The sequence below is a fragment of the Phyllobates terribilis genome, unplaced genomic scaffold (assembly GCF_046119375.1).
Source record: "Phyllobates terribilis strain yellow unplaced genomic scaffold, ASM4611937v1 Scaffold_13__5_contigs__length_258822181, whole genome shotgun sequence".
NCBI lineage: Eukaryota > Metazoa > Chordata > Amphibia > Anura > Dendrobatidae > Phyllobates > Phyllobates terribilis.
Window position 1 is genome coordinate 183,165,081 of NW_027362773.1, and position 25,815 is coordinate 183,190,895.

A 25,815-nucleotide genomic window follows, 5' to 3' on the forward strand; every position below is an offset into this window, starting at 1 on the left:
TCAAACAGCACTTCCTGCCATGGTTCAAGAAGAAGAACCGTGTATTTCACAGCAAGATCATTTTTCTGCATGATAATGCACCATCTCATGCTGCACATAAAACATCTGCATCTCTGGCTGATATGGGCATGAAAGGGGACAAACTTATGGTGTGACCCCCATGCTCCCCTGACCTCTACCCCATTCAGAACCTTTGGAGCATCATTAAAAGGAGTGTCTATGATGGCGGGAGGCAGTTCACATCTAAGCAACAGCTCTGGGAGGGTATTCTGTCCTCATGCAAAACAATTGAAGCAGAAACCATCCAAAACCTGACAAATTCAATGGACGAGAGAGTTCAGAAGCTCCTTTCGAACAAGGGGTCCTATGTGAAAATGTAACATCACCTAGAATAAAGTTTTGAGTTGAAAACTGTTTGATTTCAGTTTCTAACAACCTGCTAATGCTTATAATTTCAAAAATGACCATTTTTTTGGTCTTTATTAAAATGAAAAGGTTGATCGAAAAGTTTGGGGGATCTAAGAGTGTGGCAACCCAGTAGTCATGATTACTTCGAATTCTGACAATATGAGGGTCATGCTGCAGGTAGTGCAGCAAGAAGGCACTTATGTGTCTTGCGCATCTCGGAGCCCCAAAATTATTTTCCGGGCTAGATGCAGCTAAAAATTATTTTAAATTTTAAATCTGGTGAAGCTTTAGTATAGATGGCCTAATAGGATCAGTGCTGCACACTGCTACAAAGCCCAAGTTATTTTCCAGTCAAGATACAGATAAACATGATTAGTAATTTGAAAGCTTAAAACGGTTGGTAGAGTGATTTTAACCAATCATCAAGCTTTTACTCTCCCCAGGATGACACAGGGGTAGAAAAGTCGTTTCGGATCCATGATTTGTTCATCTTTATGAACGTGAGTCTGTCTACATTATCAGTGGAGAGCCGCGTGCGCTTATCTGTCAGCACACCACCAGCAGCGCTGAACACACGTTCAGACAGAACGCTGGCTGCGGGGCATGACAAGATCTCCAAGGCGTAAGTGGCTAGCTCCGGCCATTTATCCAGATTGGAAGCCCAAAAAGAGCAAGGGTCCAGTGACACAGTCGTGGCTTCAATGTTTACTTGGAGATACTCCTGTACCATCGTCTCTAGGCGTTGACTATGTGTCAGACTTCTTGTCTCCTGTGGCCTTGCAAAGGATGGGCTAAAAAAGTGGTGAAATGATTCCGCAAAATTGATGTTACCAGCAGATACTGTGGTTCTGTTACGGTTTGAGTGCTGAACACTTGACGGTCCCACGGTTGGCAAGTTGGAACTGTGAGATTCACTACGTGCACCACTGGTATTTTGTGGAAAAGCACATGTAAGATTCTGCAACAGTCTCTGCTGATACTCCTGCATGCGTGCATCCCTTTCTATGGCAGGAATAATTTCTGCAAATTTACTTTTGTACCGGGGATCTAACAGTGTGGCAACCCAGTAGTCAGGATTATTTCTAATTCTCACAATTCGAGGGTCATGTTGCAGGTAGTGCAGCAAGAAGGCACTCATGTGTGTTGCGCATCCAGGAGCACCAAGTCCCTGTTGTGTTGGTGGCGAGGTAACAATCATGCTTCCTTCCTCTGTCCTCTCCCCCCAACCTCGCACAACAGAAATGTGATCAAGGTCTCCCTCATCTGATGAGTCTTCCATCAGTTCGTCCTCCACTTCTTCCTGGGCTCCTGCACCTTCCTCACTAGATTGGCTGCTACCATGCGCCCTGGTAAAACCATCTCCCCCACCCTTACATGCCTGCCGCCTTGGTGCTGCCGACCGTCTGGACCTTGCAGATGTTAGCCCTTCCGCATACAACTCCTCCTCCTCTACTTCCTCCACCTCCTCTTGTGCCACCACCTGACTCCGAATTCTGTTTAACATGTGCTCCAGCATGTAAATCACCGGAATAGTCATGCTGATAATGGCATCGTCAGCACTAAACATCTTCGTCGCCATTTCAAATCTGTGCAGAAGGGTGCATAGGTCCCTGATCTGAGACCACTCCTCCAGCGTGATTTGCCCCACCTCTGAATCTCGTTGGCCCAGGCTATACGTCAGAACGTATTGCACCAGGGCTTGTCGGTGCTGCCACAGTCGCTGCAACATGTGCAGAGTTGAATTCCACCGGGTAGGCACATCGCATTTTAGCCGGTGAAGTGGCAGGCCCAACGACTTCTGTAGAGATGTAAGTCGCTGAGCTGCGGGATGCGAACGGCGGAAGTGAGCACACAGCGACCGTGCCCTCTGCAGAAGGACATCTAGTCTGGGATAGTGGGCTAAAAATTGCTGGACAACCAGGTTCAACACGTGAGCCATACAAGGCACGTGTGTGACATTGCCCCGGCGAAGGGCCGCACCCAGGTTTGCAGCATTGTCGCACACGGCCTTCCCTGGTTTCAGGTCCAGTGGAGACAACCATTCATGAAATTGGTTCTCCAGAGCTGACCACAACTCCTCAGCTGTGTGACTCACATTTCCCAGACATTTCAATGTAAAAACCGCCTAATGACGTTGAGCCCTACTGCCAGCATAGTAAGGAGGTGTGCAGGATCCCTTCTGCGCAGTTAGAAAGCTTGTGGCATGACCAGACAGGCTTTGGATGCAGGTGGAAGACCGAGAGGAGGTTGAGGAGGCAGAAGCAGTGGAGGAACTTTGACATAAAGAGGATTGACGCACAACTCATGGGGACGGCAAGACTTGGACAGCAGCCCCTTGTCCTGCTGTCACCATAGTTACCCAGTGCCCAGTCAGCGACATGTAACGCCCCTGTCCATGCCTACGCGTCCAAGTGTCTGTGGTGAAATGCACCCTGTCACACACAGAGTTTCTCAAAGAAGCGATGATGTTGTGTGCGACATGCTGGTGGAGCGCAGGCACACCTTTCTTTGAGAAGTAGTGCCGACTGGGCATCTGGTACTGGGGCACTGCGACGGACATAAGGTCTCGAAAATCCTCTGTGTCCACCAGGCGGAAAGGCAGCATTTCTGTAGCCAAGAGCTTGCAGATGGTGAAATTCAACCTCTTAGCTTTCTCATGGCTAGGAGGAAATGGTCTTTTACTTGTCCACATCTGAGGGACCGAGGGCTGGCTATTGTGCTTAGACGGGGTTGATAAGGGTGTCCCCGGCAAACTGCCGGTCTGTGAGGAAGATGCAGGCGGACATGTTAGGTTGCCTTGATCCAAAGGTGGTGCTATCGATGTCGGACAGCGCTCAACACCAGCTGGTGTTCCCACCTCCAAAGAAAATGATGACCTGCCAATCACGCTGGCTGTTGCGGGTAAAGAGGTGGCAGGTCTGCGCCCCAAAACAGGTGTGACTGCTGTCCCCCCAGTCACAGAGGATGAAGAAGCCGCGGATGCACAAGATATGGCAGACGGTGGTTGGCACGGCCGGCTAGGCCGCATTGTAGCACACTGAGCTTCCCACTGCAACTTATGCTTCATGTCCATGTGCCGGTTCATGCATGAAGTACTCAAACTATGTATTTTTTGGCCTCTACTTAGCTTTTGCTGACAAATGTTACAGATAACACGAGTAGGGTCATCTTATCGATCTGAAAAAATGCCCAGGCTATGCAAGGCTTAGCACCCATGCGACCTGAAGAGCCACCACGACTTGTGGTGAGAGGCAGAGTTGTGTTTGAGGATGCAGTTGTTGACGTGCTTCCAGTACTACGTCTCTGTCCAGGAAGGCGCAACCTGACCTCGTCGTCACTAGCATCTTCCTCCACCTCCTCTGCTGACCTCATCTCTTGGCTGACTGTGGGTTGACAGTAAGTGGGATCTCCAACCTCATCATCATCACCCTGTGTGTTATCACACCCGTCGTCCTCAGAGCCAACCTGTTCCTGCCCTGACAAAAAACTAAAGTTGTCGCTCCAATCAGGTATTTGAGTCTTATCATCGTCTTCCTCATTGTCTCCACCAACAGGAGTTACAGTTTGGGAATGAGGGTCTACATTATGGTCAGAACCTTCTGCGTCTGGTCCTGGATCCGACTCATAAAGATTCTGGGCATCAGTGCAGATCATTTCCTCGTCTGGATTCACAGAAGCGCTGGAGTCGACCTCTGATTCCCAGGCTATAGTATGAGTAAACAGCTCTGCAGACTCAACCATCTGTTCTACCTCATACTCAGACGGGCAGCTGGAGATTTGGGAGCTGTGAGGAAGCAAGTGCGATTTGGGTGACACTTTTGAGGACTGGAGTATTTGTGATGTTGAAGTTGATGTGGAGGAGAGCCCACTTAAAGGAGCACTTGATATCCGTTGAAGCACCTGCTGTTTTTGTGCCTCATCTGGAATTTGTAGCGATTGGCGTGGCCGTAAGAAAGGGATCTTATCACATTGTCCGCTAAAAGAAGTAGACATTTTAGTTTGGCTGGAAGATGGTCTTTCTTCTGCAGTTGTTACTGTTGCTTTAACACCTACCCCACGGACACAACCTTTTTTCCCCTTCCCAACACGCCTATTCCCCTTTCCACCAGCAGCAGGCCTTTTTCCACTCATTTTGGTGGTTAACTAATTCACAACTCTGGAGTTGTTTGCACAAAAAAACAATGGATGGTAACCGAGCAGAGCTGAGTGGCCAAACTGTGGTATTAGGCCAAAACTATTGGCTGGGTTAGATGCAGAAAAAAATTATATTCAATTTGCAACCTGATGGAGGTCAGTATAGATGGACTAATACAACAAGTCCCACACACAGCTAGAAGCCCAATATTTTTTCAGAGGTAGATGCAGAAAAAAATATATTCAGTTTGCAACCTGATGGAGGTCAGTATAGGTGGACTAATAGAACAAGTCCCACACACTGCTAGAAGGCCAAATATTTTTTCAGAGCTAGATGCAGAAAAAAATTATATTCAGTTTGCAACCTGATGGAGGTCAGTATAGATGGATTAATAGAACAAGACCCACACACAGCTAGAAGCCCAATATTTTTTCAGAGGTAGATGCAGAAAAAAATATATTCAGTTTGCAACCTGATGGAGGTCAGTATAGATGGACTAATACAACAAGTCCCACACACAGCTAGAAGCCCAATATTTTTTCAGAGGTAGATGCAGAAAAAAATATATTCAGTTTGCAACCTGATGGAGGTCAGTATAGGTGGACTAATAGAACAAGTCCCACACACTGCTAGAAGGCCAAATATTTTTTCAGAGCTAGATGCAGAAAAAAATTATATTCAGTTTGCAACCTGATGGAGGTCAGTATAGATGGATTAATAGAACAAGACTCACACACAGCTAGAAGCCCAATATTTTTTCAGAGCTAGATGCAGAAAAAAATTATATTCAGTTTGCAACCTGATGGAGGTCAGTATAGATGGATTAATAGAACAAGACCCACACACAGCTAGAAGCCCAATATTTTTTCAGAGCTAGATGCAGAAAAAAATTATATTCAGTTTGCAACCTGATGGAGGTCAGTATAGATTGATTAATAGAACAAGACCCACACACAGCTAGAAGCCCAATATTTTTTCAGAGCTAGATGCAGAAAAAAATTATATTCAGTTTGCAACCTGATGGAGGTCAGTATAGATTGATTAATAGAACAAGACCCACACACAGCTAGAAGCCCAATATTTTTTCAGAGCTAGATGCAGAAAAAAATTATATTCAGTTTGCAACCTGATGGAGGTCAGTATAGATGGATTAATAGAACAAGACCCACACACAGCTAGAAGCCCAATATTTTTTCAGAGCTAGATGCAGAAAAAAATTATATTCAGTTTGCAACCTGATGGAGGTCAGTATAGATGGATTAATAGAACAAGACCCACACACAGCTAGAAGCCCAATATTTTTTCAGAGCTAGATGCAGAAAAAAATTATATTCAGTTTGCAACCTGATGGAGGTCAGTATAGATGGATTAATAGAACAAGACCCACACACAGCTAGAAGCCCAATATTTTTTCAGAGGTAGATGCAGAAAAAAATATATTCAGTTTGCAACCTGATGGAGGTCAGTATAGATGGACTAATACAAGTCCCACACACAGCTAGAAGCCCAATATTTTTTCAGAGGTAGATGCAGAAAAAAATATATTCAGTTTGCAACCTGATGGAGGTCAGTATAGATGGATTAATAGAACAAGACCCACACACAGCTAGAAGCCCAATATTTTTTCAGAGCTAGATGCAGAAAAAAAATTAGATTCAGTTTGCAACCTGATGGAGGTCAGTATAGATGGACTAATAGAATGATGCTATGCCCAAAAGATTTTACTTCACTAGGTGCAGTAAAAAAATTGGTATTCTATACACATGTGGTTTATCTTGCAACACAGATAGGCTACTCCACTGACTAACACACTCTGCAATAGGCCAAAAAGGATTGCTAGATTCAGCCAAATGCTGTGAAAAAAACTTGCACAGCACTGGCACAGACCTGCCTGGCAAAAACTGATAGGAACTGATGTAACCTAGTCCTGAAAAGGACTCCAATTACAATTAGTCTTTACTCCCACAACCTATCTATTTAAGAGCACAGACCTGCCTGATAAAAGTCGTAGGAAATGCTGTAACCTAGTCCTTAAAAGGACTGCAATCACAACTATTCCCTACTCCCAAGCTATCTGTATATTTGTGCGAAAATTGGCTTGAAATTAACAAGGTATAGCGCACACAGCAACAGCGGTGCCGTCTAACACGCAGCTGCAGCAGTGAGAAAATGGTGGCGACGGGGAAAATGGCTTGGTCTTATAGGGCAAGGACATGTGACATACACTGCCAATGACACATGCCCTTGCTTGTGTGAAAAAAAGCACTTCGCTCCGTGTGTGCGCTGCTGATAGGCTGACAGATTGCACCTCCCCACTGTAAATGCGGGAAAGAGAAAAAAAAATGGAGATCTTCATTGTTCCTGCAGAGATCCATCCCCTGCCCCTCCCCCCACCCCGCTGTACACTCAAACTGCGCATTAACATTAATTTTCATCATTACTGAGAAAAAATCCAGTTATGATTTTGGTGCACGAACAGTTATCGAACATAACCTCGAACAGCCGAATTTTTCTCAAATTGTTCGTGTTCGCCGAACGGCTCGAACACCGCCCAAAACAGCTCGAATTTGAGATTGGCGAACAGTTCGAGTAGAACAACGCTCATCTCTAAACAGAAGTGAGCATATCATTTTTCAGGTATATTTTGCTTGCTTTATACTTGCTATACAAGTCAATGAGTAGGTTAGAAAGACCCCTGGAAGGTTCCTGAGTGACGTTCACAGCATTTTGCGAGCAAAAAAGAAACTTAAACAACCTCATTTGATGCCCAAAACAATACTTAGAAAAACATCACCAAACTATGTTTACAAAAATGCTGGAAAACACTAAAAAGGGTGATTCAGGAAAAGAATCGCTGTCGTTTCTTGAGGCCGTTTCGGCTTGAAATCCTGGTCTGTTTCAACCACCTGGAAAAAGTGTCATGCGAACATTGGCACAAGTCATAGAGTACGATTGCTTGGTGTGACATAGATGATATGAGTTTTGCTTCATGAAGTCAAGTTTAACTTTTGAGTTAAACTTTCTTGATAGATAGATCTTTTTGCCATGTGGATTTTAACTTTCTCTTTTTATGTTAAACCATGTGCATTGGCAAATTGAGTGTGAGCAGAAAAGATAAAACTGCAATGCACACAGAATTTCTCAGGTTCCACTGAGATTTGAACTCAGATCACTGGATTCAGAGTCCAGAGTGCTAACCATTACACCATAGAACCACATGACCCATAAAGCTGGCTGGATTTTCTTTTGAAAACAGTAAAAGAGCATGTGTAAATAGTGGAAATGTGAGAAATTCACTCTTAATCCAGTGATCTGAGTTCTAATCTCAGTGGAACCTGGGAATTCATGCATTATGATGAAAACTGGTTCTAAAGCTGTTCCGCAAATGTATATCTAACACACATTGGTAAATTAATATCTCCTCCCTTTTTATTTCACAAGTGTGCTTAAAGTTCCATGATATCACAACAAAGACAGTTTTAAAATGTTGATGAAATCTGGCTAATAATTAGCGTGCTGGATCTATCAGCTGGAAAAAGGGTGAGAAAAAAAGAAATTGCAAAACTTCTGCTCATCCAGAAGTCACTAAAGATTTTTCATGGTGTGCTAAAAGGTTCCATCGGAAAGATAATTCAAGTAGAGTTGTTGCAAATCAAAGTTCATATCCCAGTCAATCAGCCACGGCAGTGGTCTGTGTTGGCTGGAAAAAAGGAGGATTTGCACCACATACCTGATGGCACCCTCTGAGCTTTGTTTGATTGGTGGTGTGATGCACAAGTGACATCTCACCCAGCTGACTAATCAAAAGAAGATCTACAGATGCTGTTAAGCTGGTTCTACAAATACAATCCATAGATTACAGACCATTTCTGTGGGGGATAGACTTGGGAATGTGTAAATTGATCTACTCAGATAATTCGTCAAAATGTTACATGAAGTTAAACGTAGTTGGCAGGATTTGAACCTACGCGGGAAGACCCCAATGGATTTCTAGTCCATCGCCTTAACCACTCGGCCACAACTACTCAGACACTGTTACATTCTTATGAGTTTCACACCTTTTCTTATAGCACCATGATCAATATCAGTGATTATCCTTCTGGAAGACATTTCAGAAAATGGAAGATTTCAATTGGAAACAAAATTCCAGGCCTCACTGAAATGTAAAAATCTGATTTAAAGGTATCATCAATTGGAACCTTTTACAGTTCAAGGTTTATTAATATTCATAAGGCGGATTTAGAGTGACTTTGTTCCAAACACCTCCTGAAAAAGGCTTTGAAAATGCTCAATAGTTTGAACAGATTCATTTCCATGCCAATAGACTTGCAGATCATATGATCAGGTATTGAGCGTCTTTTAACCTCATTAAGTTTCCCAAAATGCCAAGCTTTTAACAGAAGTGAGCATATCATTTTTCAGGTATATTTTGCTTGCTTTATACTTGCTATACAAGTCAATGAGTAGGTTAGAAAGACCCCTGGAAGGTTCCTGAGTGACGTTCACAGCATTTTCCGAGCAAAAAAGAAACTTAAGCAAACTCATTTGATGCCCAAAACAATACTTAGAAAAACATCACCAAACTATGTTTACAAAAATGCTGGAAAACACTAAAAAGGGTGATTCAGGAAAAGAATCGCTGTCGTTTCTTGAGGCCGTTTCGGCTTGAAATCCTGGTCAGTTTCAACCACCTGGAAAAAGTGTCATGCGAACATTGGCACAAGTCATAGAGTACGATTGCTTGGTGTGACATAGATGATATGAGTTTTGCTTCATGTAGTCAAGTTTAACTTTTGAGTTAAACTTTCTTGATAGATAGATCTTTTTGCCATGTGGATTTTAACCCCTTAAGCCCCGCGGGTGATTTGCACGTTAATGACCGGGCCAATTTTTACAATTCTGACCACTGTCACTTTATGAGGTAATTACTCTGGAACGCTTCAACGGATCCCCCTGATTCTGAGGTTGTTTTTTCGTGACATATTGTACTTCATGATTGTGGAAAAATTTCTTCGATATCACTTGCGTTTATTTGTGAAAAAAATGGAAATTTGGCGAAAATTTTGAAAATTTTGCAATTTTCAAAATTTGAATTTTTAAGCCCTGAAATCAGAGCGATATGTCACACAAAAGAGTTAATAAATAACATTTCCCACATGTCTACTTTACATCAGCAAAATTTTGGAACCAAAATTTTTTTTTGTTAGGGTGCTATAAGGGTTAAAAGTTGACCAGCGATTTCTCATTTTTCCAACAAAATTTACAAAACCATTTTTTTAGGTACCACATCACATTTGAAGTCACTTTGAGAGGTCTTTATGACAGAAAATACCCAAAAGTGACACCATTCTAAAAACTGCACCCCTCAAGGTGCTCAAAACCACATTCAAGAACTTTATTAACCCTTCAGGTGCTTCACAGGAATTTTTTGAATGTGGAAGAAAAAAATGAACATTTAACTTTTTTCACAAAAATGTTACTTTAGACCCAATTTTTTTTATTTTCACAGGGGTAACAAGAAAAAATGGACCCCAAAATTTGTTGTGCAATTTCCCCTGGGCACGCCGATACCCAATATTTGGGGAAAAAATACTGTTTGGGCGCACGGCAGGGCTCGGAAGGGAAGGAGCGCCATTTGACTTTTTGATTGTAAAATTTGCTTGAATAATTAGCGGACGCCATGTTGTGTTTGGAGAGCCCATGTGTGCCCAAACTTTGGAGCTCCCCCACAAGTGACCCCATTTTGGAAACTAGACCCCCCAAGGCACCTTTCTAGATGCATAGTGAGTACTTGGAACCCCCAGGTGCTTCACAAATTGATTCGTAACAATGAAAAAGTGAAAAAAAAAAACACTTTTTCATTTTTATGAATCAATTTGTGAAGCACCTGAGGGTTCCAAGTGCTCACAATGCATCTAGATAGGTGCCTTGGGGGGTCTAGTTTCCAAAATGGGGTCACTTGTGGGGGAGCTCCAATGTTTGGGCACACAGCGGCTCTCCAAACGCAACATGGTGTCGCTAACAATTTGAGCCGATTTTCCGTTAAATTTGTTAGCGGACACCATGTTGCATTTAGAGAGTCCCTGTGTGCCCAAACATTGGAGCTCCCCCACAAGTGACCCCATTTTGGAAACTAGACCCCCCAAGGCACCTATCTAGATGCATAGTGAGCACTTGGAACCCCCAGGTGCTTCACAAATTGATTCGTAACAATGAAAAAGTGAAAAAAAAAACACTTTTTCATTTTTATGAATCAATTTGTGAAGCACCTGGGGGTTACAACTGCTCACTATGCATCTAGATAGGTGCCTTGGGGGGTCTAGTTTCCAAAATGGGGTCACTTGTGGGAGAGCTCCAATGTTTGGGCACACAGGGACTCTCTAAATGCAACATGGTATCCGCTAACAAATTGAATGGAAAATCGGCTCAAATTGTTAGCGGACACCACATTGCGTTTGGAGAGCCCCTCTGTGCCCAAACTTTGGAGCTCCCCCACAAGTGACACCATTTTGGATACTAGACCCCCCAAGGCACCTTTCTAGATGCATAGTGAGCACTTGGAACGCCCAGGTGCTTCACAAATTGATTCGTAATAATGAAAAAGTGAAAAAAAAAACACTTTTTCATTTTTACGAATCAATTTGTGAAGCACCTAGGGGTTCCAAGTGCTCACTATGCATCTAGATAGGTGCCTTGGGGGGTCTAGTTTCCAAAATGGGGTCACTTGTGGGGTAGCTCCAATGTTTGGGCACACAGGGACTTTCTAAATGCAACATGGTATCCGCTAACAAATTGAATGGAAAATCGGCTCAAATTGTTAGCGGACGCCACATTGCGTTTGGAGAGCCCCTCTGTGCCCAAACTTTGGAGCTCCCCCACAAGTGACCCCATTTTGGAAACTAGACCCCCCAAGGCACCTTTCTAGATGCATAGTGAGCACTTGGAACCCCCAGGTGCTTCACAAATTGATTCGTAATAATGAAAAAGTGAAAAAAAAAACACTTTTTCATTTTTACGAATTAATTTGTGAAGCACCTAGGGGTTCCAAGTGCTCACTATGCATCTAGATAGGTGCCTTTTGGGGTCTAGTTTCCAAAATGGGGTCACTTGTGGAGGAGCTCCAATGTTTGGGCACACAGGGACTCTCCAAATGCAACATGATATCCGCTAACAATTTGAGCCGACAATTTGTTAGCGGATATCATGTTGCATTTGGAGAGTCCCTGTGTGCCCAAACATTGGAGCTCCCCAACAAGTGACCCCATTTTGGAAACTAGACCCCCCAAGGCACCTATCTAGATTCATAGTGAGCACTTGGAACCCCAGGTGCTTCACAAATTGATTCATAAAATGAAAAAGTGTTTTTTTTTTTCACTTTTTCATTTTTACGAATCAATTTGTGAAGCACCTGGGGGTTCCAAGTGCTCACTATGCATCTAGAAAGGTGCCTTGGGGGGTCTAGTTTCCAAAATGGGGTCACTTGTTGTGGAGCTCCAAAGTTTGGGCACAGAGGGGCTCTCCAAACGCAATGTGGTGTCCGCTAACAATTTGAGCCGATTTTCCATTCAATTTGATAGCGGATACCATGTTGCATTTGGAGAGTCCCTGTGTGCCCAAACATTGGAGCTCCCCCACAAGTGACCCCATTTTGGAAACTAGACCCCCAAGGCACCTATCTAGATTCATAGTGAGCACTTGGAACCCCTAGGTGCTTCACAAATTGATTCATAAAAATGAAAAAGTGTTTTATTTTCACTTTTTCATTTTTACGAATCAATTTGTGAAGCACCTGGGGGATCTAAGTGCTCACTATGCATCTAGATAGGTGCCTTGGGGGGTCTAGTTTCCAAAATGGGGTCACTTGTGGGGGAGCTCCAATGTTTGGGCACACAGGGGCTCTCCAAACGCAACATGGCGTCAGCTAACAATTTGAGCCGATTTTCCATTCAATTTGTTAGCGGACACCATGTCGCGTTTGGAGAGCCCGTGATGTGCCTAAACAGTGGAGCTCCCCCACAAGTGTCCCCATTTTGGAAACTATACCCCTCAAAGATTTTATTAAGGTGTATAGTGAACATTTTGAACCCAGAGGTACGGCACATTATTTGTTTACATTAGGTCATCATATTGAATAAGTTGTCATTATTCTTGAGCGCAAGTGCTCGCTACTTGAGTTTGCATCGGGTACTCAGGTATGCACCATGTACAGCGTGTGCTCGAGTGACATGCTCGAGTCCCTGCTCCGCATGTTTCACGGTTATTATACACCCAAAAAAAAACATGCGGGGATCGCTCGTGCATGGCAGGCAATCCCCGTAAAGTTTTTTGGCCGCGAAGCATATGGGGCAGAGACTCGAGCATGTCACTCAAATACCCACGATACTAAATGCATACCAGAGCACCCGATGCAAACTCAAGTAGCGAGCACTTGCTCTCAACACTAGTCGCCATATCGTCATCTTTTTTTCTTACTTTTGAAAAAAATCCCAACCCCAGCCCTAACCCTAGCACAACCCTAGCCCCAGCACAACCCTAGCCCCAGCACAACCCTAGCCCCAGCACAACCCTAGCCCCAGCACAACCCTAGCCCCAGCACAACCCTAGCCCCAAACCCAGCCCTAACCCTAGCCCAATCCTAACTCAAGAGTTTATTTTTGACGCCGTTCCTTGTGCGGTATAAGTGATTCGACGACTTTATTCTTCGGGTCGGTGTGATTACAGCAATGCCAGAATCATATGGGGTTTTTATGACTGACAGCTGTCACAGACTAAAAGACGCATTTTTTGTAAAATCTAGTTTTTGCATCGCCATATTATGAGAGCTATAATTTTTCCAGATTTTGGCAGACAGTCATGTGACAGCTCGTTTTTTGCGGGATGACTTGACGTTGTTATTGGTGCCATTTTCAGGCACGTGACATTTTTTGATCGCTTTCTATTCCGATTTTTGGGAGGCAGAATAAACAAAAACCAACAATTCAGGAATTGTTTTTTTTTTTTATTTTTTATTCTGTTCCGCGTGTGGTAAAATTGATGAGGCAGCTTTACTCTTCAGGTCAGTACGTTTACAGCGGTACCACATTTGTATCATTTTTCTATGTTTTGGCGCTTATACACAATAAAAGCTATTTTATAGAAAAAAATATTTTTTAGTATCGCTTTATTCTGAGAGCTATAACTTTTTTATTTTTCGGCTGATGGAGCTATATGGCAGCTTGTTTTTTGCGGGACGAGATGACGTTTTCAGCGGTATCATTTTTATTTATATGCGTCTTTTTGATCGCGTGTTATTCCACTTTTTGTTTGGCGGTATGGTGATAAAGCATTGTTTTTTGCTTGTTTTTTTTTTTTTTTTTTTTACCGTGTTCACTGAAGGGGTTAACTAGTGGGACAGTTTTATAGGTCAGGTTGTTCCGGACGCGGCGATACCAAATATGTGTACTTTTATTGTTTTTTTTTATTTTTTTTATAATAATATTTATTGATGGGTACATTATATTTTTATTTTTGGTGTATTATTTTTTTTATTTTTTTATAATATTTTTGCACATTTTTTTTTTTTTTTTCCACTTTCACACAGTTTATACACTTTATTACTTTGTCCCACTCTGGGACTTTCACTTTTTTTTTTCTGATCGCCTGCATGGCACAGGAATGGAGCACCATCCCTATGCCATGAAGGCTGTCAGAAGTGCACAGTGTGAAGATTGCTTGGAGATGCACTGCGCATGTCCAAGCAATCTTCCTGCTCTCTGGTGACCCGGATGTTGTCATGACGACATCGGGTCGTCATGGAAACACCCGGGAAGCCTTTGCAGACTGCGCTGGAAGCCGGAAGAGGAGGTGAGTATCGCCGATCACCTCCCCTTGCCCCCGCAATGCCGCGATCGACTTCGATCGACTTCGATCGCAGCATCGCGGGGGTTAATGAGCTGGGAGCGGTGCGTGACCGCTCCCTGCACATAGTACCGGGTGTCAGCTGTGACAATCAGCTGACACCCGGCGGCGATTGCGCCCGCACAGCCTGTGTGCGCGCGCGATCGCGATGACGTACTAATACGGGTCTGGCTCTTAAGTCCCAGGGCACAGACGCGTATTAGTACGTCAGATGTTAATAAGGGGTTAACTTTCTCTTTTTATGTTAAACCATGTGCATTGGCAAATTGAGTGTGAGCAGAAAAGATAAAACTGGTATGCACAAAGAATTTCTCAGGTTTCACTGAGGTTTGAACTCAGATCGTTGGATTCAGAGTAGAAAGTGCTAACCATTACACCATGGAACCACATGACCCATAAAGCTGGCTGGATTTTCTTTTGAAAACAGTAAAAGAGCATGTGTAAATAGTGGAAATGTGAGAAATTCACTCTTAATCCAGTGATCTGAGTTCTAATCTCAGTGGAACCTGGGAATTCATGCATTATGATGAAAACTGGTTCTAAAGCTGTTCCGCAAATGTATATCTAACACACATTGGTAAATTAATATCTCCTCCCTTTTTATTCCACAAGTGTGCTTAAAGTTCCATGATATCACAACAAGGACAGTTTTAAAATGTTGATGAAATCTGGCTAATAATTAGCGTGCTGGATCTATCAGCTGGAAAAAGGGTGAGAAAAAAAGAAATTGCAAAACTTCTGCTCATCCAGAAGTCACTAAAGATTTTACATGGTGTGCTAAAAGGTTCCATCGGAAAGATAATTCAAGTAGAGTTGGTGCAAATCAAAGTTCATATCCCAGTCCATCAGCCACGGCAGTGGTCTGTGTTCGCTGGAAAAAAGGAGGATTTGCACCACATACCTGATGGCACCCTCTGAGCTTTGTTTGATTGGTGGTGTGATGCACAAGTGACATCTCACCCGGCTGACTAATCAAAAGAAGATCTACAGATGCTGTTAAGCTGGTTCTACAAATACAATCCATAGATTACAGACCATTTCTGTGGGGGATAGACTTGGGAATGTGGAAATTGATCTACTCAGATAATTCGTCAAAATGGTACATGAAGTTAAACGTAGTTGGCAGGATGTGATCCTACGCGGGAAGGCCCCAATGGATTTTTAGTCCATCGCCTTAACCACTCGGCCACAACTACTCAGACACTGTTTCATTCTTATGAGTTTCACACCTTTTCTTATAGCACCATGATCAATATCAGTGATTATCCTTCTGGAAGACATTTCAGAAAATGGAAGATTTCAATTGGAAACAAAATTCCAGGCCTCACTGAAATGTAAAAATCTGATTTAAAGGTATCATCAATTGGAACCTTTTACAGTTCAAGGTTTATTAAAATTCATAAGGCGGATTTAGAGTGACTTTGTTCCAAACTCCTCCTGAAAAAGGCTTTGAAAATGCTCAACAGTTTGAACAGATTCATTTACATGCAAAAAGTCTTGCTGTTCATATGATCAGGTATTGAGCGTCTTTTAACCTCATTAAGTTTCCCAAAACGCCAAGCGGTTAACAGAAGTGAGCATATCATTTTTCAGGTATATTTTGCTTGCTTTATACTTGCTATACAAGTCAATGAGTAGGTTAGAAAGACCCCTGGAAGGTTCCTGAGTGACGTTCACAGCATTTTGCGAGCAAAAAAGAAACTTAAACAAACTCATTTGATGCCCAAAACAATACTTAGAAAAACATCACCAAACTATGTTTACAAAAATGCTGGAAAACACTAAAAAGGGTGATTCAGGAAAAGAATCGCTGTCGTTTCTTGAGGCCGTTTCGGCTTGAAATCCTGGTCAGTTTCAACCACCTGGAAAAAGTGTCACGAGAACATTGGCACAAGTCATAGAGTACGATTGCTTGGTGTGACATAGATGATATGAGTTTTGCTTCATGAAGTCAAGTTTAACTTTTGAGTTAAACTTTATTCATAGATAGATCTTTTTGCCATGTGGATTTTAGCTTTCTCTTCTTATGTTAAACCATGTGCATTGGCAAATTGAGTGTGAGCAGAAAAGATAAAACCGCTATGCACACAGAAACTCTCAGGTTCCAATGAGATTTGAACTCAGATCACTGGATTCAGAGTCCAGAGTGCTAACCATTACACCATAGAACCACATGACCAATGAAGCTGGCTGGATTTTCTTTTGAAAACAGTAAAAGAGCATGTGTAAATAGTGGAAATGTGAGAAATTCACTCTTAATCCAGTGATCTGAGTTCTTATCTCAGTGGAACCTGGGAATTCATGCATTATGATGAAAACTGGTTCTAAAGCTGTTCCGCAAATGTATATCTAACACACATTGGTAAATTAATATCTCCTCCCTTTTTATTCCACAAGTGTGCTTAAAGTTCCATGATATCACAACAAGGACAGTTTTAAAATGTTGATGAAATCTGGCTAATAATTAGCGTGCTGGATGTATCAGCTGGAAAAAGGGTGAGAAAAAAAGAGATTGCAAAACTTCTGCTCATCCAGAAGTCACTAAAGATTTTTCATGGTGTGCTAAAAGGTTCCATCGGAAAGATAATTCAAGTAGAGTTGGTGCAAATCAAAGTTCATATCCCAGTCCATCAGCCACGGCAGTGGTCTGTGTTCGCTGGAAAAAAGGAGGATTTGCACCACATACCTGATGGCACCCTCTGAGCTTTGTTTGATTGGTGGTGTGATGCACAAGTGACATCTCACCCGGCTGACTAATCAAAAGAAGATCTACAGATGCTGTTAAGTAGAGATGAGCGGTGTTCGACTAGAACTGTTCGCCAATCTCAAATTCGAGCTGTTTTGGGCGGTGTTCGAGTTGTTCGACGAACCCGAACGATTTGCAAAAAATTCGGCTGTTCGAGGTTATGTTCGATAACTGTTCGTGCACCAAAAGCGTGTCCTGCATGTCTGGCGCTATTTAGAGCACCAATCATGCAGGGATTGTCTGCCACTCACTGTAATGCCACAGCCATGGTGGTTGTGGCATTACAGTGATTGCCCAAATCGATGGGAACAGTGACAACAGTGAAACATGAAAAGCCGGCAATTCAGCAGCGGCATACACCTGTACCCGACAATTTAGAACCGAAAGAATAGAGCTTCACACATAGATTAGATAGATATAAACATGTCAGCCACATATATACGAAGTACAGTGAAAGTGCTGCTTACTGTACTTGTCATTTAGCGTAAAGGATTTATCAAAAAAAATAATAGTGTTTTCATGCACTGTCTCTTTAAAAAAGCCGGACGGCAATTCAGCATCTGTACCCGACAATTTATAACCGAAAGAATAGAGAATCACACATAGATTAGATAGATAGAAACATGTCAGCCACATACAGTACAGACCAAAAGTTTGGACATACCTTCTCATTTAAAGATTTTTCTGTATTTTCATGACTATGAAAATTGTACATTCACACTGAAGGCATCAAAACTATGAATTAACACATGTGGAATTATATACTTAACAAAAAAGTGTGAGACAACTGAAAATATGTCTTATATTCTAGGTTCTTCAAAGTAGCCACCTTTTGCTTTGATGACTGCTTTGCACACTCATGGCATTCTCTTGATGAGCTTCAAGAGGTAGTCATCGGAAATGGTTTTCACTTCACAGGTGTGCCCTGTCAGGTTTAATAATTGGGATTTCTTGCCTTATAAATGGGGTTGGGACCATCAGTTGTGTTGTGTAGAAGTCTAGTGGATACACAGCTGATAGTCCTACTGAATGGACTGTTAGAATTTGTATTATGGCAAGAAAACAGCAGCTAAGTAAAGAAAAACGAGTGGCCATCATTACTTTAAGAAATGAAGGTCAGTCAGTCCGAAAAATTGGGAAAACTTTGAATGTGTCCCCAAGTGCAGTTGCAAAAACCATCAAGCGCTACAATGAAACTGGCACACATGAGGACCGCCCCAGGAAAGGAAGACCAAGAGTCACCTCTGCTTCTGAGGATAAGTTTATCCGAGTCACCAGCCTCAGAAACCGCAGGTTAACAGCAGCTCAGATTATAGACCAGGTCAATTCCACACAGAGTTCTAGCAGCAGACACATCTCTTCAACAACTGTTAAGAGGAGACTTTGTGCAGCAGGCCTTCATGGTAAGATAGTTGCTAGGAAACCACTGCTAAGGACAGTCAACAAGCAGAAGAGACTTGTTTGGGCTAAAGAACACAAAGAATGGACATTAGACCAGTGGAAATCTGTGGTTTGGTCTGATGAATCCAAATTTGAGATCTTTAGTTCCAACCACTGTGTCTTTGTGCGATGCAGAAAAGGTGAACGGATAGACTCTACATGCCTGGTTCCCACCATCAAGCATGGAGGAGAAGGTGTGATGGTGTGGGGGTGCTTTGCTGGCTGACACTGTTGAGGATTTATTCAAAATTGAAGGCATACTGAACCAGCATGGCTACCACAGCATCTTGCAGCGGCATGCATTTCCATCCGGTTTGCGTTTAGTTGGACCATCATTTATTTTTCAACAGGACAATTACCCCAAAAACACCTCCAGGCTGTGTAAGGGCTATTTGACCAAGAAGGAGAGTGATGGGGTGCTACGCCAGATGACCTGGCCTCCACAGTCACCAGACCTGAACCCAATCGAGATGGTTTGGGGTGAGCTGGACTGCAGAGTGAAGGCAAAAGGGCCAACAAGTGCTAAGCATCTCTGGGAACTCCTTCAAGATTGTTGGAAGACCATTTCCGGTGACTACCTCTTGAAGCTCATCAAGAGAATGCCAAGAGTGTGCAAAGCAGTCATCAAAGCAAAAGGTGGCTACTTTGAAGAACCTAGAATATAAGACATATTTTCAGTTGTTTCACACTTTTTTGTTAAGTATATAATTCCACATGTGTTAATTCATAGTTTTGATGCCTTCAGTGTGAATGTACAATTTTCATAGTCATGAAAACACAGAAAAATCTTTAAATGGGAAGGTGTGTCCAAACTTTTGGTCTGTACTGTATATACGAAGTACAGTGACAGTGTTGCTTACTGTGCTTGTCATTTAGTGTAAAGGATTTATTAAAAAAAATAATAGTGTTTTCATGCACCGTCTCTTTAAGAAAGCCGGCCGGCAATTCAGCAGCGGTACCCGACAATTTATAACAGACAGAATAGAGCTTCACACATAGATTAGATAGATAGAAACATGTCAGTCACATATATATGAAGTACAGTGATAGTGTTGGTTACTGTACTTGTCATTTAGTATTAAAATAAAGGATTTATTATTAAAAAAATTGGCGTGGGGTTCCCCTTAATTTTAGGCTCTAGCGGAGGTTAAGCAGACGGCTGGGGCAGATGTTTGAAGCCTGGGAAGGGGGTAATACCCACGGAGCTTCCCAGGCTACTAATATCAGCCCCCAGCTGAATACATAGCCTTTACTAGCTATTAAAATGGGGGACCCCCCCAAAAAAATGACGTGGGGTCCCCCCTAATTTAATAGCTAGCAAATGCTAGGCAGACAGCTGGGGGCTGATATTAATAGCCCAGGAAGGGAGCCATGAATATTGGCCCCCTCCCAGGCTAGAAACACCAGCCGTCAGCCGCCCCAGAAATGGCGCATTCATAGGATGCGCCAATTCTGGCACTTAGCCTCGCTCTTCCACGCTGCCCTGGTGCGGTGGCAGGGGGTAATAGGGTTGGGGTTGATGTCAGCTTATAATGCCAGCTGACATCAAGCCCAGGTTAGTAATGGAGAGGCGTCTATAAGACACCCCCATTACTAACCCCATAGTCAAAGTTAAAAAAAACACAAACACCCAGAATAAAGTCCTTTAATTGAAATAAAGACACAATCCTTTATTGTTCTAAATTAAACCATACTTACCGTCACGCCCATTCCAGCTGAAGCCAACGATCTCCTGCAATAAAAGAAAAATAATAAAGCAACCTCATCCTTACCTTTCCATGGTTCCCACGACAGCTTCAGCTCTGCTACATCGAGATGACAGGCTGGACCGCAGCAGAACGCTGCCATCCAGCCTGTCATCCCGCAGACACTGAGAAGAGCAGGCTTGCTTGCGCTGTTCAGCGTCTCTCTGTGACGACATCCAGATGAGCCGAGTTCATGTCCAATGAACTCGGCTCACCTCATGCACGTCACTGACAGCGTGGGAGAATTCTCCTGCGCTCAGCGCTTCAGCGTGAGAATTCTCCCACGCTGAAGCGCTGAGTGCAGGAGAATTTTCCCACGCTGTCAGTGACGTGCATAAGGTGAGCTCATGTCCAATGAACTCAGCTCACCTCCTGCACGTCACTGACAGCGTGGGAGAATTCTCCTGCACTCAGCGCTTCAGCGTGAGAATTCTCCCACGCTGAAGCGCTGAGTGCAGGAGAATTTTCCCACGCTGTCAGTGACGTGCATAAGGTGAGCTCATGTCCAATGAACTCAGCTCACCTCCTGCACGTCACTGACAGCGTGGGAGAATTCTCCTGCACTCAGCGCTTCAGTGTGAGAATTCTCCCACGCTGAAGCGCTGAGTGCAGGAGAATTTTCCCACGCTGTCAGTGACGTGCATGAGGTGAGCCGAGTTCATTGGACATTAACTCGGCTCATCTGGATGCCCTCACAGAGAGACACTGTGGAGCGCAAGCCAGCCTGCGCTTCTCAGTGTCTGCGGGATGACAGGCTGGATGGCAGCGTTCTGCTGCGGTCCAGCCTGTCATCTCGATGTAGCAGAGCTGAAGCTGTCATGGGAACCATGGAAAGGTAAGGATGATGTTGCTTTATTATTTTTCTTTTATTTCAGGAGATCGTTGGCTTCAGCTGGAATGGGCGTGATGGTAAGTATGGTTTAATTTAGAACAATAAAGAATTGTGTGTTTATTTCAATTAAAGGACTTTTTTCTGGGTGTTGTGTTTTTTTTAAATACTTTACTAGAAATTCATGGTGGTCATGTCTAATACTGGCGTGACCCCATGAATTTCGGGCTTAGGGCCAGCTGATAATGCCAAGCTGGCCCTAACCCCTTTATTACCCAGTGAGCCACCGCATCAGGGCCCTGGATGAGTTGGGTACAGCGCCAGAAGATGGCGCTTCTATGAACGCGCCATTTTCCGGGGTGGCTGCGGACTGCAATTTGCAGCAGGGGTGGCCCAGAAAGCTTGGGCCTCCCTGCGCTGCGGATTCCAGCCCCCAGCTGCCTAGTTGTACCTGGCTGGACACAAAAACAGGGCGAAGCCCCACGTCAATTTTCTTTAAATTATTTCATGAAATAATTAAGAAAAAAAGGGCTTCCCTATATTGTTGTGTCCGGCCAGGTACAAATAGGCAGCTGGTAGTTGGGGGCAGCCCGTTCCTGCCTGCTGTACCTGGCTGGACACAAATATAGTGCGAAGCCCCACGTCAATTTTTTTTAAATTATTTCATGAATTTCCTGAAATAATTTAAAAAAATTGAAGTGGGGCTTCGCACTATATTTGTGTCCAGCCAGGTACAGCAGGCAGGAACGGGCTGCCCCCATCCACCAGCTGCCTATTTGTACCTGGCCGGACACAACAATATAGGGAAGGCCTTTTTTTCTTAATTATTTCATGAATTTCATGAAATAATTAAAAAAAAGTACGTGGGGCTTCGCCCTATTTTTGTGTCCAGCCAGGTACAACTAGGCAGCTGGGGGCTGGAATCTGCAGCGCAGGGAGGCCCAAGCTTTCTGGGCCCCCCCCCGCTACAAATTGCAGTCCGCAGCCACCCCGGAAAATGGCGCATTCATAGAAGCGCCATCTTCTGGCGCTGTACCCAACTCATCCAGGGCCCTGGTGCGGTGGCTCACTGGGTAATAAAGGGGTTAGGGCCAGCTTGGTATTATCAGCTGGCCCCAAGCCCAAAATTCATGGGGTCACGCCAGTATTAGACATGACCGCCATGAATTTCTAGTAAAGTATTTAAAAAAAACACAACACCCAGAATAAAGTCCTTTAATTGAAATAAAGACACAATTCTTTATTGTTCTAAATTAAACCATACTTACCATCACACCCATTCCAGCTGAAGCCAATGATCTCCTGCAATAAAAGAAAAATAATAAACCAACCTCATCCTTACCTTTCCATGGTTCCCACGACAGCTTCAGCTCTGCTACATCGAGATGACTGGCTGGACCGCAGCAGAACGCTGCCATCCAGTCTGTCATCCTGCAGACACTGAGAAGCGCAGGCATGCTTGCGCTCCTCACTGTCTCGCTGTGACGGCATCCAGATGAGCCGAGGTCATGTCCAATGAACTCGGCTCACCTCATGCACGTCACTGACAGCGTGGGAAAATTCTCACGCTGAAGTGCTGAGTGCAGGAGAATTTTCCCACGCTGTCAGTGACGTGCATGAGGTGAGCCGAGTTCATTGGACATGAACTCGGCTCATCTGGATGTCGTCACAGAGAGACGCTGAGCAGCGCAAGCAAGCCTGCGCTTCTCAGTGTCTGCGGGATGACAGGCTGGATGGCAGCGTTCTGCTGCGGTCCAGCCTGTCATCTCGATGTAGCAGAGCTGAAGCTGTCGTGGGAACCATGGAAAGGTAAGGATGAGGTTGCTTTATTATTTTTCTTTTATTGCAGGAGATCGTTGGCTTCAGCTGGAATGGGCGTGATGGTAAGTATGGTTTAATTTAGAACAATAAAGGATTGTGTCTTTATTTCAATTAAAGGACTTTATTCTGGTTGTTTGTGTTTTTTTTAACTTTGACTATGGGGTTAGTAATGGGGGTGTCTTATAGACGCCTCTCCATTACTAACCTGGGCTTGATGTCAGCTGGCATTATAAGCTGACATCAACCCCAACCCTATTACCCCCTGCCACCGCACCAGGGCAGCGTGGAAGAGCAAGGCTAAGTGCCAGAATTGGCGCATCCTATGAATGCGCCATTTCTGGGGCGGCTGACGGCTGGTGTTTCTAGCCTGGGAGGGGGCCAATATTCATGGCTCCCTTCCTGGGCTATTAATATCAGCCCCCAGCTGTCTGCCTAGCCTTTGCTAGCTATTAAATTAGGGGGGACCCCACGTCATTTTTTTTGGGGGGTCCCCCATTTTAATAGCTAGTAAAGGCTATGTATTCAGCTGGGGGCTGATATTAGTAGCCTGGGAAGCTCCGTGGGTATTACCCCCTTCCGAGGCTTCAAACATCTGCCCCAGCCGTCTGCTTAACCTCCGCTAGAGCCTAAAATTAAGGGGAACCCCACGCCAATTTTTTTAATAATAAATCCTTTATTTTAATACTAAATGACAAGTACAGTAACCAACACTATCACTGTACTTCATATATATGTGACTGACATGTTTCTATCTATCTAATCTATGTGTGATGCTCTATCTTTCTGTTCTAAATTGTCGGGTACCACTGCTGAATTGCCGGCCGGCTTTTTTAAAGAGACAGTGCATGAAAACACTATTATTTTTTTAAATAAATCCTTTACACTAAATGACAAGTACAGTAAGCAACACTATCACTGTACTTATTATATATGTGACTGACATGTTTCTATCTATCTAATCTATGTGTGAAGCTCTATTCTTTCTGTTCTAAATTGTCGGGTACAGATGCTGAATTGCCGGCCGGCTTTTTTAAAGAGACGATGCATGAAAACACTAATATTTTTTTTAATAAATCCTTTACACTAAATGACAAGTGCAGTAACCAACACTGTCACTGTGCTTCTTTTATGTGTGACTGACATGTTTCTATCTATCTAATCTATGTGTGATGCTCTATTCCTTCTTGTCTAAATTGTCAGGTACCGGTGTATGCCGCTGCTGAATTTGCCGGCCAGCTTTTTTAAAGAGAGTGTCTTCTGAGCAGTTTGTCAGCTTTTGGACACCTTTGCAGGTGTTTTCTATGTGTTTCTATGTGTTTTTGTTTGCCTGCCATTGGTTTTTACGGTGTTCGACGGTGTTCTAAGGTGTTCGACGAACCGAACCGAACCCGAACACTACGGGGGTGGCTCAACACTACTGTTAAGCTGGTTCTACAAATACAATCCATAGATTACAGACCATTTCTGTGGGGGATAGACTTGGGAATATGTAAATTTATCTACTCAGATAATTCGTCAAAATGTTACATGAAGTTAAACGTAGTTGGCAGGATTTGAACCTACGCGGGAAGACCCCAATGGATTTCTAGTCCATCGCCTTAACCACTCGGCCACAACTACTCAGACACTGTTTCATTCTTATGAGTTTCACACCTTTTCTTATAGCACCATGATCAATATCAGTGATTATCCTTCTGGAAGACATTTCAGAAAATGGAAGATTTCAATTGGAAACAAAATTCCAGGCCTCACTGAAATGTAAAAATCTGATTTAAAGGTATCATCAATTGGAACCTTTTACAGTTCAAGGTTTATTAAAATTCATAAGGCGGATTTAGAGTGACTTTGTTCCAAACACCTCCTGAAAAAGGCTTTGAAAATGCTCAATAGTTTGAACAGATTCATTTCCATGCAAAAGACTTGCTGTTCATATGATCAGGCATTGAGCGTCTTTGAACCTCATTAAGTTTCCCAAAACGCCAAGCGGTTAACAGAAGTGAGCATATCATTTTTCAGGTATATTTTGCTTGCTTTATACTTGCTATACAAGTCAATGAGTAGGTTAGAAAGACCCCTGGAAGGTTCCTGAGTGACGTTCACAGCATTTTGCGAGCAAAAAAGAAACTTAAACAAACTCATTTGATGCCCAAAACAATACTTAGAAAAACATCACCAAACTATGTTTACAAAAATGCTGGAAAACCCTAAAAAGCGTGATTCAGGAAAAGAATCGCTGTCGTTTCTTGAGGCCGTTTCGGCTTGAAATCCTGGTCAGTTTCAACCACCTGGAAAAAGTGTCATGAGAACATTGGCACAAGTCATAGATTACGATTGCTTGGTGTGACATAGATGATATGAGTTTTGCTTCATGAAGTCAAGTTTAACTTTTGAGTTAAACTTTATTCATAGATAGATCTTTTTGCCATGTGGATTTTAACTTTCTCTTTTTATGTTAAACCATGTGCATTGGCAAATTGAGTGTGAGCAGAAAAGATAAAACCACTATGCACAAAGAATTTCTCAGGTTCCACTGAGATTTAAACTCAGATCACTGGATTCAGAGTCCAGAGTGCTAACCATTACACCATAGAACCACATGACAAATGAAGCTGGCTGGATTATCTTTTGAAAACAGTAAAAGAGCATGTGTAAATAGTGGAAATGTGAGAAATTCAATCTTAATGAAGTGATCTGAGTTCTAATCTCAGTGGAACCTGGGAATTCATGCGTTATGATGAAAACTGGTTATAAAGCTGTTCCGCAAATGTATATCTAACACACATTGGTAAATTAA

General features: G+C 43.2%; 6 non-coding genes across 6 annotated transcripts; all 6 read right to left on the reverse strand.

Moving 5' to 3' along the window:
• Window positions 1-7,686: 7,686 nt before the first annotated feature.
• Window positions 7,687-7,758, reverse strand: TRNAQ-CUG (transfer RNA glutamine (anticodon CUG)). Its single transcript has one exon. It is a non-coding gene; the product is annotated as a tRNA-Gln (tRNA).
• Window positions 7,759-8,486: 728 nt separating this feature from the next.
• Window positions 8,487-8,568, reverse strand: TRNAS-AGA (transfer RNA serine (anticodon AGA)). Its single transcript has one exon. It is a non-coding gene; the product is annotated as a tRNA-Ser (tRNA).
• A 6,986-nt stretch (window positions 8,569-15,554) lies between these two features.
• TRNAF-AAA (transfer RNA phenylalanine (anticodon AAA)) lies at window positions 15,555-15,636 on the reverse strand. Its single transcript has one exon. It is a non-coding gene; the product is annotated as a tRNA-Phe (tRNA).
• A 903-nt stretch (window positions 15,637-16,539) lies between these two features.
• TRNAQ-CUG (transfer RNA glutamine (anticodon CUG)) lies at window positions 16,540-16,611 on the reverse strand. Its single transcript has one exon. It is a non-coding gene; the product is annotated as a tRNA-Gln (tRNA).
• A 7,948-nt stretch (window positions 16,612-24,559) lies between these two features.
• On the reverse strand, window positions 24,560-24,641 carry TRNAS-AGA (transfer RNA serine (anticodon AGA)). Its single transcript has one exon. It is a non-coding gene; the product is annotated as a tRNA-Ser (tRNA).
• Window positions 24,642-25,543: 902 nt separating this feature from the next.
• On the reverse strand, window positions 25,544-25,615 carry TRNAQ-CUG (transfer RNA glutamine (anticodon CUG)). Its single transcript has one exon. It is a non-coding gene; the product is annotated as a tRNA-Gln (tRNA).
• Between the last annotated feature and the right edge of the window lie 200 nt (window positions 25,616-25,815).